At 39.9% G+C, this 14,953-nt stretch overlaps 1 long non-coding RNA gene across 1 annotated transcript in view; it reads left to right on the top strand.

Annotated features, from left to right (window-relative positions):
* Positions 1–14,953, top strand: part of LOC118421651 — a 29,397-nt gene that overhangs the window by 10,387 nt on the left and 4,057 nt on the right. Inside the window, exon 2 of the long non-coding RNA XR_004831855.1 lies at positions 4,074–4,219. This is a non-coding gene — a long non-coding RNA (uncharacterized LOC118421651). The remainder of the gene's footprint in view (positions 1–4,073; positions 4,220–14,953) is intronic.

Here is a 14,953-nt window from a genome sequence, read left to right as displayed (position 1 = left end):
TAAAACATCACATTCACTACTGAGTTATGTATTCTGTATTCTTTCTCTATTTTTTGTTTTAACTTATAGTTTACCATACAAAAGTAACTGTACTTTTTGTCGTGCCAATAAAGCTTGTTGTTGTTATTTGGTAGAATTCAATTTGGTGACTTAATGTAGATATTGGTCTGTTGGTCTATTATCGCCTTTATTCGAGCATATCTCCTGAAATGAATTAACATATCATCAACTTCCATTTAACTCAACGCTAGTTCACTTTATCCGCGTTGTAACCTATATCCGTTGTTTTAAAAAACAGTTGAATAAAGTTTACGGGCGGTTATTTCAAACGGCAATATTTCAAAATATATTTTGTTAAAGACAACGTATATAGGCTACCCCTCGGATAAAAGTGAACTAGGGTTACCTGCCAGTTTGGATATACACGTTTTTAATCACATAACGTGCCCGACTGTATGATAAGTCACCTTATGATAATAAAAATTGTAATATCAACATGACCAATTTCTTCAACATTCATTGTAATGTCGTGTTGCGAAGACAATAAAATGATTTTACTGTTATTTATTCTTGTTTTGCTGCATTGATTACAGCGAAAAAAGTACTAGTAAATCTCAAAATAAGATGTATGATATAATGCTGATATAATGTATGATATAATGTTGTACCTCCAAGGCACATTCTTATCATTCTAATAAATGCGATGGTCATTGACTTATCGGTTATATACAGTAGTGATCGTTATCGAAGTCCAGTGGTTTGACCAAATTTGGAGGTACGTATCTTAGGTGTTTTCAAAGAGTCACCAAATTTGTTCCAAATTCCAAATTGGGAGGTACGTGTCCTACGTGTTTTCAAAGAGTCACTGATTTAAAAATTATTCTATTAACTTACTCATACGTGACTGATGGACCTCTTCAATGATACAACAGAACGTGCCTTGATAAAGACTACGTGACTGCTGATGCAAATCATCTCAATGAACTTCATTCGTGACCTTACATTCGATTTGAACTCTTCAACTGACATTACCAGATCGTGACTCCAGATGAATAAATTACAATCTATAAGGAGATTCACTGAGTGCCCATGTGTAGCGAAATGTATTGTGGATAGTACTAGAATGTCAAAGGTGAGGGCCCCTGAGACATAAGCAAAATACGTCGGGATGTTTTTATGCACATCGAGACAATGGTGGAGACAAAAACTGTTTAGAAGCTAGGGGCTTCACCTTTGACCTTGACCTTTGACATACGTGTTACACATAATGCATTTCGCTACGCATGCGCACTCCGAATAATCTTATTGTATGCTGCTGCAAGTTCCTTGAGATATAGTTACCATGTATAGTTATTGTGTAATCTCATTACATTTAATTTCGCAATCAATTTGTGTACCTAGTACGTCTATGTCGTGTTAAAGAGGATTAATTGGCTATAAAAGTACGTCTCGTAATGTATAAAGCTTCAAGAGATACGCTATCATCAAAACCGTCTTGCTATTACCAACAACATGCACACTTCCATGGAAAAAGGAGATATAGTTGTCTGGGTGTGTCTGTCTGTGTTTCCAGATATATTTGTGTTCAGCATAACCTAAGAACCGCTGGATGGATCACGATGATATTTGGTATATTTGTAGGTGTTAGGAAGACGAAAGATCAATGTCAATTTTGGGCCTCCTGGTGTGTGATCTTGGTACTGCAGCACAAATTCGTTTTTGTATCTTTTGACCTGGATGTGCTAAGCCTAAGGTCTTTATTTTTTGGTGGCAGATATCTTGCTATGCAAAGAAGATGTGATGTTTGGCTTAGCATTCGCCATAATACCACATAATGTCCACTAATACTACTTTTTTCATCACCCTTTATTTTATTATTCTACCAGAATGATCTGTCATTGAATATTTATAATGTATTTCATCTTCCTTTTATCATAGTTCACCAGAATTATCAATTATCATTGAATATTCATAATGAACGTTCATGAAAACAGCCTGTCCTGCTGTGTTACTGTTATGACGTACAATGGTGTTACTTAGAGTTCACATAATCAGTAACAAATAGCGCTGTGCTTGGGAGATTATGGTGATCTACTGGGACTTAGATTACAGCTAAGTATGGTCTGTGTAGTCTCATGACAGGGCAAATGCGATCATCTAATATCCCAACTGACGTCAGGGTCGTAATCATGCAAATTTCCCCTCACGTACGTACGTACATAACTGTACCAGGGATTCAATCATAACAAAACAAATTCACATTATCATTACCTCCCGAATGAAGGTTTGCCCCCGACGGAGGTACTGTTTTGGGTTTATTTTTGTGTGTGTTCGCAAATGTAGCTCAAGATTTTTTTGATAAGTTTGTATAAATTTTGGTACATGTGTGTGGGTAGTTATCGAGGTGTTGAAGAAACATGGCAATTTTCGCTCCGCTGGCAGTTCTTTCAGGTACTGCAGTATTGCAGGCCGACACCTATTCCTGAACGTAGTGTGGTATAGTCCATAGACGCGGCTGATCTGTCCGACAAGGTCAATGACCTCCAATTGACTCGGACTTGTTTTAGTAAATTCACAAAAACTCACAGAGGAATGAGATCTTAGACTTCTCGTTTTTTTATTACACTTTTCTGTCCAAATTGTGCTGTATTTTCATATTTGCGTAATGTCAATGTTTAAGTATAAAGTCAGGGTAATCTTGATAATTGTAACGTTTTTAGTGCCGCCATGGCAACAGGAGGGGTCTCATTTTCTAATGGAGTGTACCCATTTAAGCAATGACGTAGTACTAGTAACTGCCCCGTCCCAAACAAGGGAAATTCCATAATAGCTGAATGAGTAATCCCTAGTTGTAACCGCTTGTCAGCAAGATGGCCATGATAATTGGAACCACTAAAGCAGCGCAAAGTTAACGACCCGTGATTACATTCAACTCACTATCAATGGGACGCAAGCTTGAACAAGTTAACATAGAAAATATACTCTCTACTCGGCTGTACTATAGATTTCGTGATACAACCGTTAGTGATAATTTCTAAGCGATATTATGTGTGCGTGTGTGTGTGTATGTGTGCATGTGTGTGTGTGTGTGTATGTATGTGTGTGTGTGTGTGTGTGCGCGCGCGCGCTCGCGTGTGTGTGTGTGTGACTACGTACGTGCGTGTGTGTGTGATTATGTGTACGTGTGTGCGTGTGTGCGTGCGTTCGTGTGTGTGGATTACGAACAGTGCCAGTCAAAGTAAGATTTGCAAGAGGAACGGAGGGGGCAAAGCCGAGGGAGTTTCGTGGGATTATATCGGTCATTTCTTTATTTTCGTTATGATAACGTTGCGGTTGAAACGATACCCTGGTACAGTTTAGTACAGTTGTAATACACTGAAAACAGGTTTTCGCAGTGTAACGGATTCGCTGTAGAAAAGTGACCACACAAAAACGCGAAAACAATATTGCAAACATTTCAAGACATACACTACGTACTGTTCAAATTGGTATTAAAGAACAGCACTGAACCCTAAGAATAGATTGATTAGGTCGTTGTCACAGCTTCTTAGAAGTTGTTAAAGCATCAGCTGTTGTATCGTCGTGATAAAGTAGCTTCGCTGAGAAAATGACAAGACAACATAGATCATAGACAGCTGTGTTCTTTTATGTTGTCGAGAAAATGGCTGTTTGATAGGAATAGCTTTTTTGTCCCCAAACTAGGTCATAGTACCTACATAAATCACAATTTCAACAAGACATATCAACGTAACCCGTATTGCCTCACTTAGTATCATTCCCTTAACGGTCTAACAAAATTATGTCGACTAGGTAGTTCATACAGCTTTACGAGCGCTCCCCATTAGAGATGCATATATGGCTCACCGTTGAGACTGTGTTCATCTTCCATTACTGCAAGCTGTTAGCGCTCTACGGGCCGTCTCTGCACTGTATCCTAGCGTTTTGTATACGTTACCATAGTTCAAGCAGTTTTTATATATGGGGAAACGAAGTACTAGTAGCTTTAAACGCGTCGGTTTTTAGTATTTTCTGTCAGACAGCCAAACGCTTATTTCTCTGGTTACATGCAACAGGTGGTCTTTCTCACCGTTATTGGCATCATCACAAGGAAGGCTTCTTCATCCAGCGGCGTTGCAGATGAGGAATTCTACCAAGCTGCAACCGAGATTCAATCCTACTTTGCCATACATGTACAGCAAGTAAGAAAATAATATTGAAGGTAAGACCGTCTCTTGTCTATTTCCCTTCCCTTAGCCTAATATGTTACAAGAGCATATTGCTGCCAAGCATGCAAAACATAAACACGTACTTAACACTGTACAGATAGAATACGCGTATGATATATACTAGAAGTGATGTAATCATTGTAAAATCAGATCCCTTGTATATCTCCTCTACATTATCCTCTTATTGAATTGGAAAGGCGCATATATCTCTATCCTATCCATTACGATTTCCCAAGTGTATTACTCCTGTCAACAGAATGATATCACCCTGCAACAATGTGGGGAAGACCTGAGTGCTGCCGCAAACGATACTTGAGTCTTGATGCATATGTACGGTGCTGAGAATGTCTTTTCTTCGCTTTGACGACTTTCCCAAAGCGTAACGATGTCCAGATTTAACTTCTGAAGGACAGTCACAATGTGGAGGCCTTGAGAAAGATAAGCTTCAAGCTCAAACCCAAAGTAGTGTAACGTTGCTAGTAGATGTAGTATATATTGAGGCATCAATATTCGCAGTTGCGTTTACGTAGTATTCAATTTGGCAAGACATTTTCGACGTTGTTACCTCCATAAAGATGGAGGTATTGTTTCAGATGTGTCTGTTTGAGTTTCGAATATTCTTGGTCAGTGTAACCTAACAACGGCTGGATGGATTATGATGATGCTAGGCATGCAGATAGGTCTTGGAAAGACAGAGGTGGAGATCAAGCTTGGGCCTCTTGGTGACTATTCTTAGTACTGCAGTAGAACTTGTATCTATTGTCTTGGATATGCTGTTGTCTTGTTGTTTTTGCCTTTATCTCTTTTGAAGATACATTTCAATTTGCAGTAACACAGTTTTTGCTTCATGTGAAAACGTCGCAGTCGGAATATGATTCCACACAGTAATTAACTTAGCACACTACCACTGATGATATTTGATATCATCTACAGCGTCATACGTCAGGAATAGTTTCAAAGACTGTACTGGTAGTTAACAGTTTTACAGTAAATTACGTTTCAAGCATCTTCCTAATATGCACCTCATCCAAGTAACATAATTGTATCAGGTATGCTATCATATTTTTTGAAGGGGAGGGGGGCACCAGATTGTTTCTTGCTGTTTATTACTTTTCTTTGGATAGTATCTACAAATAACGATAATCAAATGTAAAATTCCCACCAATGTTGGAATGTTGAATGTCTCCAGAACATTAAAAACAATACTATAGATATAGAAGAACTGATATTTGGCGTTCGTTTTCTAGAACATTAGTTGTTTGTGGGGTAGGGAATTTCGCCTATTGAGTCAGTGAAGTCAAGATTGCCTAAGCTTGATGTTTCTGCCTTATGGAGAAGATATGCTGCCACAGTTATCGCTATGGACACTCTTCATCTTCATAATGGTAACATCAGGCCCTACGAATTTAATTTGAAAAAAAATTGATTTGAAAAAAAAATTGTACTTCTGCGTAACCTGTTATGTTTCACCAGTCTACTCTGTAATGTCTTTTTATGTACCCAGAGTAGAGACATACGGTATTTACCACACCGTTGGGATTACCGTACGTACCCAGGGACACCTAAAAAGAAAACAGGTCACAGGTCTGAGTTGCTCTCTACTGGTAAAATAAATACACGGAAAAAGAAAAAAAAACTAGCCCGCATGCATTATTCTCCCACCAGACAACAATAGACCGAAATTACCATTCCAAGAATACTTAACGTTAGATTCTGATTCCACATAACTTGGCCTTGTGTTTACGTTTGTCTCCTAGATCCAGTTGTACTCATCCTCCCGTATCTCTAAGGATTTCTCCTGCTTTTAAGATTACTCTTTACGACTTAAGGGCGACTGCTTGTCTTCTCTCTAGCCCGTAGTTACGTTTCTGTGGTAATGCTCGCTCATGGCAAAAGTTTTGTAACCTCGTCACGTAGGAAACCTCTAGAAGTGTGGTACCGTGGAGATAAACAAAGACGTTGATCGTTATCTGAAATCTTGATGAATGAAAGCGTATTGGATTGGCTTATAGGGAAGGTTTATCAAAACGGCTCAACAGTTATTGTTTCAAACTAAAGGAAATTGCACTCAAATAAATGTTCGACTGAATCAGTCAGCCTTCTCTCGGTCTTTGACCCAACCGCTCTGGACACGTGACTTTTCCTACGTGTGACGTCAGCAGTGGGTCAAAGGTTGAATAAAGTCGATATCGCCTCCCGTCCTAATGAAAAGGTTGCTTCACGCTGATGTAACTGATCCAAGGCAATTGAAGAGGACTGAGTGATTCAGTTTAAAAAATCTAGTAATTGGAAAGTTGAGTTGACAGTTACTAGAAGTGGCTAAGTTTGATAGTTGTAAAAGTGGCACCAATATGGAAGCCAGGAGTGTAGTTGCCAACTTTGTAAGTGATATCGGTCCGCCACATTAGTGTCACCTTTACTACAACAGTCGCATGAACACTCGTAGCACAGCTGGACAGTTCCGGTATTTCGCACGAGTTCACAATGTGCTGTATTCTGATAAGGAATGCGTTAGAATGTCAGTGCTAATGATAGTCAATTAGAAAGTTATGAAATACTCCAGAAGGTATACAACATTCCAAACACGTCACACCAAATGTATTGGAGCATTAAGAAGTAGTACAAACTCACAGAGAAGTCATGACGCGACGTGCTTTACCTTGAAGTTTGACCAGAACAAAGATACTTACGACACCAACACGGAATAGTACCTTGACCTCCATCAAAGTTGATAACAGTAGTTAACCTTTCCTTAATTAGTGCCAGATCCCCCCGCCCCAATCACCCCCCCCCCCCCCCTAGCACACAGGGGTCATTCCATGGGATGGCTAACCAGCTGTCCATGGAATATACCACTTTACTTTCAGGAAGGGGTGTCGACCTGTTATGCTGCGGTACCTGAACATACTGGATCTTGAGTTATAGTTGCGAACACATAACCACAACCGAAAATAGTAACCCCGCCGTAGATAGACCTTCTTCTCGAAGATGATAAAATAGGGAGGATTGTATCAGTGAAAACTAGAGTTCCACGACCCCATACCTTCGCCAAACAATTCTACCCTTTACAACTGCTGTATCAATTTTTTGTCATTAATTATGCAAATAAGGTTTTCATTTGCATGAGTTCTATTACTTGATCATCTCCTCCACCAAACAACAGACGTAAACTATCTTATCGTAAAAATCTATGTTAAATAGATTTTCATCGCATTTTCTAACAATTTATGCAAATGAGGACCTCATTTGCATAATTAATGTTCACGATGTTCACCTGTACATAACCTCCAAGTGCTACAAGAAAGAAGTGCCCATTATTTACTGAAATGAAATTATAGCATTTTCTCATTAATTATGCAAATTAGGTATTCATTTTGCATAATATGTGTCTATCAATATTCTTCTCTATCTCAGTTACAAATGTCACATGTTGTAATGGTCCTATAATGGAACTGATCGTGTTTAGAAGGTTTCCTAATTAAGTATGCAAATTAGATTACAATTTACATAATTAATATGTAATTATATGAAGCATTTCTTAAGCTATCTACATACCAAAAATCATGACAATACGTCAACCCCCTCTTGAGTTATTCCCTTTCAAAGTCTGACACTGAACCTGCCCTGCAGTACCTTAACAAGCCGCTAGGGGGCCCAAACATACACCACTTACTCTCAACATCAAGAGCTGTCTACCACTGAAAAGTCATAGCCACAGCATGTTCAGAACTCGAAATATCAAACCGGGAAGTTCCGTTGCAGTATCTTAACAGGCCGCTAGGGGGGCCAAAATCTAATCGTTTCCAGGTCTCATCAAGACCTACCCACATACCAAATATCAATACAATCCATCCAGGCATTCTCGAGTTATTCTGGTCTTCTACAAACACACACACATACACACAAACGCTACCCAAAATATAACCTTCTTGGCGAAGGTAATAAATTTAGATACACCCTAACTAAAAGAGCACGGAATGCAATGTGATTTGCGACTATACACACCAACATCTAACAATCACTCAGACCTAGCGATTGACATTTGGAAGGTATTCAGTCTTGAAGCCAGAAGCTTTGAAAGATAATGTATCGATTCCCATGCTCAATTCGCTACCGGTATCTTTCATGCTTGTGGTAGACAAATGACATTTTGATCTGAAGCTTGTCGTCTTGATTGTGTACCATTATCGGTACAGCTATGATTACCCGGCGGTGTAACGTGCCATGCGCCCGCTGATATGTTGTTATTTGCACAGTGACATACACAGTTCCCGCGGGGTACGTACATGGTCTGTCACAGCAGTTGATCTGTTGAAGAAACAACAAGAGTTTGGAGAACTCGTACCTCCTTGAAATATTTAGAGTTTCTGGTATATCTTGTTTAAGTGTAGTTCAGTTGTTACACACTTTAGTTATAAGCTTTGGAGAAATATTATATATTGATCATACCGTATCACTGTACGGCGAACTTGATGAGTATGACTGCGAACAAACAACAAAAATTTACATCAGAGGCATCAACCTTCCCCCAACCAAGACGAGGGCCGATACCGACTTCCAAGCACCTTTGACCCTTTGCTGACGTCACACTTCCGGTATGGATGTGTGACATAGGCTTTGGGTCATAACAACTTGATCAGGATCAGAGGCCTGATCGAAAGCTTGTTGGCAAGCGCTTTAGTTTGTATACGGATATAGAGTTTAAAATTGCAACATAACCTCCCCGTATATTAGTAGTTTTCTCCATTGACCCTATGACCTGGACTGTCTGTCATGTCAACGACTAATTCTAACGCCTCTGACTTCTACTTCCTGCCACTCCCGCAAGTCTGACTCTTGCAGTGACCCATCTTTCCACTCACTTCCTGACACTAACAGAAAATTCCAACAACTACATCTACACACAATCATAACAACAGACACACTGACAACAAATACTCTGTACCCGGAGGTAAGAGGAATGGGTATGGAAATCCGTTTTTCATCGCAATGGCAAAAACGCCAGTCGGGGCAGATGTGCTTGTGTTATGTATTCAGAAAACGTTGATGCCCGCAGCACTTTCATTTGTTTCCCAGATCCCACAAATCCTCTCCCATGATGACAGAAGATACGTGGAATAGAATCTGTCAGCATTTCATTTTCACTCCTATTAGAAAACGCAGCCATGTTTCATGAAATAATACGAACGTAATTACAACGATTTCTCAAACACGCCTGTACCTATTACCGTTCTAATCCTCTCAGCGGCATGTTAGACTTTCTGTTGTCACTTTCAATGATCAGAAGAAATCGGGGTAAATCGCATAATCACACACAGTGGCGATGAATCACATAACATCAAATTGATGTCACACCAATCACAGAAACTGTTCTTCTATGCGGCAAAATGTGTCAAGGTTATACGGAAATACTTCGTTGTCAGCTCGGCCGTTCTATCACATGCAACATTTGTATACAACCTGGCATTTTCTGCCAGCAGTTCTCTCTTTGCCAGCGGTATGCTATACTCAAACGTACCGTAAAGAATCAATTCCACAGCAACACGTCTCAAATGAGACCCTTGTGTAGTTGATGGACTGTAACGTTGCAGAAAAGCCCGTTACTAATAAGCTAGCTTGTGAGGAAGATCGATCTAAATGTACTTTTCTAGTGCACACTGATGGGTTCGAATTCGTGTTGTTGTGAATGTGAATCCTGCGGCGACTTTTTACACTTGGTGGATTTTCTTGATATATGACACCCAGTGTTCAAATGCAATTCGATCTCTACAACTGGATAAAATAAACGGAAATTTACTTCCGAACGTTTCCGGACATCCATCACTCTTCTTCAGCGTCACCAGAATGAGCTGACAGAACAATTCAATACAAGTACAGCTAACTGGAAAACTGTTTGAACATGTCAATTCACTAACTCCTAGGGATCATGAAATGAAACGTCCGGACGTAAATCTCATAAATAGATACAGAGAAAGAGAGACACACAGAGACAGGCACAGGGAGAGACATACCTTGGGGAAAAGTGGAAAAGCTTCACTATACGTAAACAAACCATACTGCTCGGTATGTGACCGTGGAAAGACCCCTACCGGAGAGTTTCGCGCATAGCGTTGAGTTATCCGATGTTGAACCTGCCATTAGACGGTCCGTCGGGACGTAGCATTGTTCGGGTTTGCTGGTGTTGACGGTGAAAGGTTATAGGTTCAATCCACGTAGAACCGACTTCACCTGATTGACGTCGAGCTGCGTACACAACAGGTGCGTTCTCAAACATTAAACAACGGAATTGGTGATTGTAATTTGATACGTTTGTCTGGTAAACGTGAAAGAGCCAGACAGTCTCTTTCCAATTCAATGTGTTTATATAGACGCTCGGGTTGTAGGTTTGTAGTGCAGTGTGCGAATATTTTTAATTTGAATTCAGCACCAAGGGCAGATACTGTGTTCAATGTCATTGACATTGAGCGTATTTGCCTGACCGTAAATTCTGATAGCACCATTGCATATTCTATGGTCACGAATTGGGGTGTCTAGCTGCTTCTAGCTCAGCCTCCGTCGCAGACATCTAGCAGGGCTTGCTTTTCTTATCTTTTTGGGAGGAGGGGGGGGGGCGCTGGTTCGTGATTTTCAACGTTGGCCAAGTTCTCTTGTGCCGGGAAAGGGAGTTTGCCTTGGAAGGGAGAGGCTACTTCGAGCTTTCCTTTTTCATCCTGGCACTGCCGTTTTCTTGTAATGGTTAATGATTGACATTGACATTTTTGTATTTGAATCTATTCTTTCGTACCCCCTGCATTTCAAGATTACGTTATGACATATTTACTGTATTTGATTATCTGATTTTTACAACCAGGTGCACGTTATCAGATCATATCTTATCATATTACAGCGTATGCACTCTCAGAGCCGATTTCAAATCATCTAATGTTCACAATGAACAGAATCCTCGTGAGGATAATTAAACACCTTTGTCTAATATGCATGGAAGAGCAAACCAGTCTCTTTTCATTTCAATTTGTTTATACAGACGGTCATGTTGTAGGTTGGTTTTGCAATATAAAAACGTAATAGCATATTTTATTTTGAATTCAGCACCAAGGGCAGATACCATTTCCTATCTTAGAGCCAAAACATTGCTTGAATCTACATAGCCACTCATTTTTTGATCACATGTTTCAACCTGTCTACGGCTGTATATGTCTATTGTTATGTCGACGAAATATGCAGTTATGGCAGCTAAAACTGGGCGCATTTACGTCCATTACCAAAAAATTGATTCTAAATCTAGGAGATAGCCACTCACTACCAAACAGCGTTATAAGACAAATTACCCATGCTTCGTAAGTATGCAAAAGCTACAGTCGAAACATGCGACGTAGATTTAGATCTTGCACAAGCTTTTGAAAAAAGAAAGCTGTTAGCAACAATGTAAATAGATAGATAAAGATAATGTGCTTCATTTCTTTCTAGTGGCACATAGCTCAGCAAGTTTCCTTGCTATTCAGTACCAGGATATATATTTTTACAGGGAGTCCTTCCTATTTAAAGTTCTCAACGCATCTCCTCAAATACAGGACCCCCACTTTACGTCCTTTCAGAAATACAGGTGCATCCTAACTGAGATAACTTCTAAGTATTGAGTCGGGGCTCTCCCATGCTGCATGCAGTTACGGCGTATTGAAACTAGGAGTGAGTACCGGTACGGTGTACCGGTAAAAACGGCTTTTCCTGTTGAACAAACAGACCTGAAATAATTCGGTGACCGGATTTTGGACCTATTGGAAGATAAACAGATTATATGATCAGGCATTCACACGTTTTGGAGCTTATCGGTCGATGAAAAAATCCAAGAGCGAAGTAGAGTAGAGTAGATTCTATAGTCATTTCTACAGTCAATAGTACAGAGGCATTTAGTCATGTAGGATTTTAAAACGCCAGTGGGAGTTGAATACAAGACGATTTATAACTCAGCGATGCTACAAACGTACCACAGTGCAGTGAGATACCCCCTTTAGTCTTTCTACGTTTCCCTTGCCAGGGTACTCTTGGTAGATTCATCGTAGTTATAAAAGTCCCTTGGATTTCGTCCAAGACTTGCTGATTGAGTACCTAGTTAGGCCTCACAAATTCGATTTTATGGATGACATCCTTTCACTTTCATATAAGATGGTCTAGTAAGCATGTACGGTAAGGTCCTTCATCTTTAACGATTGTTGACGCAGGAATTCATTAGATGCTTTTACACCCCCATTGACATTGACATGTTCTGTGTTCAACTTTGTTACACGACGCATCACTTGGAGATAAAAGTGACAGGCAGATTAAGAAGCTGACACCTAATATCCTGTCCATAATATTCATCGGTCCAAAGTCTGTCTTGTTCTCCATCCGTCCATCCATCCATCCATCCATCCATCCATCCATACATCCATACATCCATCAATCCCTGCTTCTGTCCGTCCATCTATCCATCCATCCATCCATCCGTCCTTCTGTCTGTTGACCGTTCGTCCGTCCATCCATCCATCCATCCGTCCTTCTGTCTGTTGACCGTTCGTCCGTCCATCCATCCATCCATCCATCCATCCATCCATCGTCCGCCATTCCATCCATTTGTCATTCCATCTATCCATCCGTCCGTCCATCCGTCCGTCGGTCAGTCCATCAATCAACACGCTAGCATCAGAGATTGTATCACGAAGACAACGTTATCCATGCAATTCTCTTTCTGCTGCCCGGAGGCAGCGCTGCGTGGTCATGTCGTGCCTAGGGACGTTCTCCCTGATTCGATCCTCGATCCCAGCGAGCTTTTACGCCTAATTAAACCCATCATTTCATGAAGGTAGTCACGTAGTCAAGATCCTATTGACCACGACAGGGTAATTTCACGTACAGACGTTAAAAGTGAAGCGTGTCTTAACGTATTGGTTATCCCTAGATTGTTGCATACCTGACTGCAGGCAACGTTGTTACCTTAGCGTTAAAGTGAAGAGTGTCTAAACTTATTGGTTATCCCTATAGCTTGCAGAATGTCCAACTGCAGGCCATATTTGTACTATGACATTAACGTGAAACGTGTCTAAACGTATTGGTTATCCCTAGATTGTAGCGAGCCCGACTGCAGACCACGTTGTTACTATGACGTTAAAGGGAAAGGTGTCTACAAGAATTGGTCATTCATATGGATAGCAGAATGTCCGACTGCAGACAATGTTTGTACCATGCCGTTAAAATGATGCATGTCTAAACTTATTGGTTATTCCTAGCTTGTAGCACACCCGACTGTAGGACACATTACTATAACGTTAAAGGGAAGGGTGTCTGAACGAATTGGTCATCCCTTCAAGTACAGGTTTAAGGAAAGTATGTATAGACGTATATCCGTTGAGCTCTTGATCGCAATTGATAAGAGACCATTATCAAATTTTATTCTTCTTTAATAATGTTAGAAAATCAGGAGGAAGGCTGTCCGTCGCACGACTTTGATATCAATTGAAGATGTAAACGATCTAAAAATACACTGGTAGCATGTCGATTAGATTATGTATATTAGAATCACGACTCCTACTGTTTACATTATGGATGATTGACTTTTTAGACCATTGTTCGACGAAAGATACAGTTACATTTCGAACTGTTAAAGTAATTTATTTTACTATAAGCCTTTCCCACTAAACCTGACACATTAAATGATTTATTCAATAATTACGTAGATTTTATTTAGATAGGTTATAACTAGAATCGACATTGCATTGCATTTGAAAGTAATAATGAATAAATACAATTTTGCTCCAATAATTTAAATTGGTTTTAAGCCACAGTGTCAGTTTTAAATTGTTTACTACTTCCAGTGCAACATAACGTTCACAACGTTCCTCTTTCATGATGATGGTGACGAATCTTTATTTCACCCAAGGTTTGCCAAAAAGTTACTCAAGCAACTGGATATGATTTCGGAAACGGCCAGACGTTTGAACTAGCATCCATTAGTTTTCGTCAGTGACACTGAAGTGATCTGGAAGAAACTGGTCTTTTATTTAGATGTCCAATAGGAAACATTGTAAGACAAGGTCGAGCTGAAGACAATTTGGATTTCAATAGAAAACAAATGTCAGCTTTAGTGTCACTGACGAAAAGTAGTGGATGCTACTCGTATCTGAAACGTCTGACCGTTTCTAAAATCATATCCAGTTGCTTGAATAACTGCGTATCTTATTACCTGGATGTCTAATTTTCATCGATTCATCCAAGATTATTTCCATCCAGAGAAATGTAGCAGATATAGCGTTACTTACGTTACCTAATACACTGTCACTACAAGTAACAGAAAATGAGTGTTCAGAATGTCAAGCGAATACGTTAAAAACGTTGTGCACTCAGATAAGCAAAAACCTTGAGCTATACTTTGTGGTTTGTGCTGACAACATCGGCAAGCATATTACATTTCTTTGGGCTGCTGATCTTTCAGGACTTTTGACTTTCCCCCGCCTTTTCCTTTGAATGAAATTCTATGCTGTGCAATGGAGATAGAGTGTAAAGAACGGCGATAAGTTCCTTATCTTATTGTAATACATAGCCACAGTGCCTTTTGAAAGGATATGATGGCTAGTCATGCATCAAGACCTTTACAACTGCTATTCCATCAAGTCTTTGTAACGCATTATTGCTTGTGAAGACTCACCGCTATGATACTGTTTAAACTCAGTGAACCGAAGACATCAAAACATCGC

This window comes from Branchiostoma floridae, chromosome 8 (assembly GCF_000003815.2).
Source record: "Branchiostoma floridae strain S238N-H82 chromosome 8, Bfl_VNyyK, whole genome shotgun sequence".
NCBI lineage: Eukaryota > Metazoa > Chordata > Leptocardii > Amphioxiformes > Branchiostomatidae > Branchiostoma > Branchiostoma floridae.
Note: the sequence above shows the minus strand (reverse complement) of the source record. Positions and strands in the feature narration are given on the sequence as shown.